Below are 4,562 nucleotides of genomic sequence, written 5' to 3' on the forward strand. Positions count from 1 at the left end.
TTCAAAACACTCCTTTATGCTTTGCAGAATAATTCTACATTATTTCCGATCAAAAATATGTCATTCACATATACTTATCAGAAATGTTGTAGTGCTCCCACTCACTTTCTTGTAAATACAGCCTTCACCGCAAGTCTGTATAAAACTATATGCTTTGATCATCTCATCAAAGCGCATATTCCAACTCCGAGATGCTTGCACCGGTCCATAGATGGATCGCTGGAGCTTGCACATTTTGTTAGCACCTTTAGGATTGACAAAACCTTTTGGTTGCATCATATACAACTCTTCTTTAAGAAATCCATTAAGGAATGCAGCTTTTGAAGGAAATATGCCCTAGAGGCAATAATAAAGTTATTATTTATTTCCTTATATCATGATAAATGTTTATTATTCATGCTAGAATTGTATTAACCGGAAACATAATACATGTGTGAATACATAGACAAACAGAGTGTCACTAGTATGCCTCTATTTAACTAGCTCGTTAATCGAAGATGGTTATGTTTCCTAACCATAGACATGTGTTGTCATTTGATTAACGGGATCACATCATTAGGAGAATGATGTGATTGACATGACCCATTCCATTAGCTTAGCACCCGATCGTTTAGTATGTTGCTATTGCTTTCTTCATGACTTATACATGTTCCTATGACTATGAGATTATGCAACTCCCGTTTGCCGGAGGAACACTTTGTGTGCTACCAAACGTCACAACGTAACTGGGTGATTATAAAGGAGCTCTATAGGTGTCTCCAAAGGTACATGTTAGGTTGGCGTATTTCGAGATTAGGATTTGTCACTTCGATTGTCGGAGAGGTATCTCTGGGCCCTCTCGGTAATGCACATCACATAAGCCTTGCAAGCATTGCAACTAATGAGTTAGTTGCGAGATGATGTATTACGAAACGAGTAAAGAGACTTGCCGGTAACGATATTGAACTAGGTATTGAGATACCGACGATCGAAGCTCGGGCAAGTAACATACCGATGACAAAGGGAACACCGTATGTTGTTATGCGGTCTGACCGATAAAGATCTTCGTAGAATATGTGGGAGCCAATATGAGCATCCAGGTTCCGCTATTGGTTATTGACCGGAGACGTGTCTCGGTCATGTCTACATTGTTCTTGAACCCGTAGGGTCCGCACGCTTAAGGTTTTGATGACAGTTATATTATGAGTTTATGAGTTTTGATGTACCGAAGGAGTTCGCAGTCCCGGATGAGATCGGGGACATGACGAGGAGTCCCGAAATGGTCGAGACGTAAAGATCGATATATTGGACGACTATATTCGGGCATCGGAAAGGTTCCGAGTGATTCGGGTATTTTCGGAGGTACCGGGGAGTTACGGGAATACGAGGAAGAAGCAATGGGCCTTAATGGGCCTTAGTGGGAAGGACCAGGAGGTGGCGCGCGCCCCTCCCAATCCCAGTCCGAATTGGACAAGGGGTTTGGGGCGCGGCCCCTCTCTCCCTTCCTTCCCCTCTTCCCCCCTTTCCCCCCTTCTCCTAGTTGGACTAGGAAAGGAGGGAATCTACTCCAACTAGGAGTAGGAATCCTACTCCCTGGTGCGCCCCTCCTAGGGCCGGCCTCCTCCCCCTTGCTCCTTTATATACGAGGGCAGGGGGGCACCTCTAGACACACAAGTTGATCCTCGTGATCGTTTTCTTAGCCGTGTGCGGTGCCCCCTTCCACCATACTCCTCGATAATATTGTAGTGGTGCTTAGGCGAAGCCCTGCGACGGTAGAACATCAAGATCGTCACCACGCCGTCATGCTGACGGAACTCTTCCCCAACACTTTGCTGGATCGGAGTCTGGGGATCGTCATCGAGCTAAACGTGTGCTAGAACTCGGAGGTGCCGTAGTTTCGGTGCTAGGATCGGTCGGATCGTGAAGACATACGACTACATCAATCGCGTTGATATAACGCTTCCGCTTTTGGTCTACAAGGGTACGTAGATCACACTCTCCCCTCTCGTTGCTATGCATCACCATGATCTTGCGTGTGCGTAGGAAATTTTTTGAAATTACTACGTTCCCCAACAGCTTTGTTTATCCATTTGCCAGATTTCATAAAATGCGGCAATTGCTAACATGATTCGGACAGACTTAAGCATAGATACGAGTGAGAAACTCTCATCGTAGTCAACATCTTGTACTTGTCGAAAACCTTTTTGCGACAATTCTAGCTTTGTAGATAGTAACACTACTATCAGCGTCCGTCTTCCTCTTGAAGATCCATTTATTTTCAATTGCTTGCCGATCAACGGGCAAGTCAACCAAAGTCCATACTTTGTTTTCATACATGGATCCCATCTCAGATTTCATGGCTTCAAGCCATTTTGCGGAATCTGGGCTCACCATCGCTTCTTCATAGTTCGTAGGTTCATCATGATCTAGTAGCATGATTTCCAGAACAGGATTACCGTACTACTCTGGTGCGGATCTTACTCTGGTTGATGTACGAGGTTCAGTAATAACTTGATCTGAAGTCTCATGATCATCATCATTAACTTCTTCACTAATTGGTGTAGGTGTCACAGAAACCGTTTTCTGTGATGAACTACTTTCCAATAAGGGAGCAGGTACAGTTACCTCATCAAGTTCTACTTTCCTCCCACTCACTTCTTTCAAGAGAAACTCCTTCTCTAGAAAGGATCCATTCTTAGCAACGAATGTCTTGCCTTCGGATCTGTGATAGAAGGTGTACCCAACAGTCTCCTTTGGGTATCCTATGAAGACATATTTCTCCGATTTGGGTTTGAGCTTATCAGGATGAAACTTTTTTATATAAGCATCACAATCCCAAACTTTAAGAAATGACAACTTCGGTTTCTTGCCAAACCATAGTTCAGATTGTGTCGTCTCAACGGACTTAGATGGTGCCCCTTTTCAACGTGAATGCAGCTATCTCTAATGCATGATCCCAAAACGATATTGGTAAATCGGTAAGAAACATCATAGATTGTACTATATCCAATAAAGTACGGTTATGACGTTCGGACACACCATTGTATTGTGGTGTTCCAGGTGGCATGAGTTTGTGAAACTATTCCACATTGTTTTAATTGAAGACCAAACTCGTAACTCAAATATTCGTCTCTGCGATCAGATCGTAGAAACTTTATTTTCTTGTCACGATGATTTTCCACTTCACTCTGAAATACTTTGAACTTTTCAGACTTATGTTTCATCAAGTAGATATACTCATATCTGCTTAAATCATCTGTGAAGGTTAGAAAATAATGATACATGTCGCAAGCTTTAATATTCATCGGACCACATACATCAGTATGTATGATTTCCAACAAATCTGTTGCTTGCTCCATTGTTCCGGAGAACGGAGTCTTTAGTCATCTTGCCCATAAGGCATGGTTCGCAAGCATCAACTGATTCATAATCAAGTGATTCCAAAATCCCATCAGCATGGAGTTTCTTCATGCACTTTTACACCAATATGACCTAAACGGCAGTGCCACAAATAAGTTGCACTATCATTATTAACTTTGCATCTTTTGGCTTCAATATTATGAATATGTGTATCACCACGATCGAGATCCAATGAAACATTTTCATTGGGTGTGTAACCATATAAGGTTTTATTCATGTAAACAGAACAACAATTTATTCTCTTACTTAAATGAATAACCGTATTACAATAAACATGATCAAATCATATTCATGCTCAACGCAAACACCAAATAACACTTATTTAGGTTCAACACTAATCCCGAAAGTATAGGGAGTGTGCGATGATGATCATATCAATCTTGGAACCACTTCCAACACACATCGTCACTTAACCCCTAACTAGTCTCTGTTTATTCTGCAACTCCCGTTTTGAGTTACTAATCTTAGCAACTGAACTAGTATCTAATAAGGAGGGGTTGCTATAAACACTAGTAAAGTACACATCAATAACATGTATATCAAATATACTTATGTTCACTTTGCCATCCTTTCTTATCCGCCAATCACTTGGGGTAGTTCCGCTTCCAGTGACCAGTCCCTTTGCAGTAGAAGCACTTAGTCTCAGGCTTAGGACCAGACTTGGGCTTCTTCACTTGAGCAGCAACTTTCTTGCTGTTCTTCTTGAAGTTCCCCCTCTTCCCTTTGCCCTTTTCATGAAACTAGTGGTTTCGTCAACCATCAACACTTGATGTTTTTCTTGATTTCTACCTTCGTCGATTTCAGCATCACGAAAAAGCTTGGGAATCGTTTCTGTTATGCCTTGCATATTATAGTTCATCACGAAGTTCTACTAACTTGGTGATGGTGACTAGAGAATTCTGTCAATCACTATCTTATCTGGAAGATTAACTCCCACTTGATTCAAGCGATTGTAGTACCCAGACAATCTGAGCACATGCTCACTGGTTGAGCGATTCTCCTCCATCTTTTAGCTATAGAACTTGTTGGAGACTTCATATCTCTCAACTCGGGTATTTGCTTGAAATATTAACTTCAACTCCTGGAACATCTCATATGGTCCATGGCGTTCAAAACGTCTTTGAAGTCCCGATTCTAAGCCGTTAAGCATGGTGCACTAAACT

The sequence above is a fragment of the Triticum urartu genome, chromosome 7, assembly GCF_003073215.2.
Source record: "Triticum urartu cultivar G1812 chromosome 7, Tu2.1, whole genome shotgun sequence".
Classification (NCBI taxonomy): domain Eukaryota; kingdom Viridiplantae; phylum Streptophyta; class Magnoliopsida; order Poales; family Poaceae; genus Triticum; species Triticum urartu.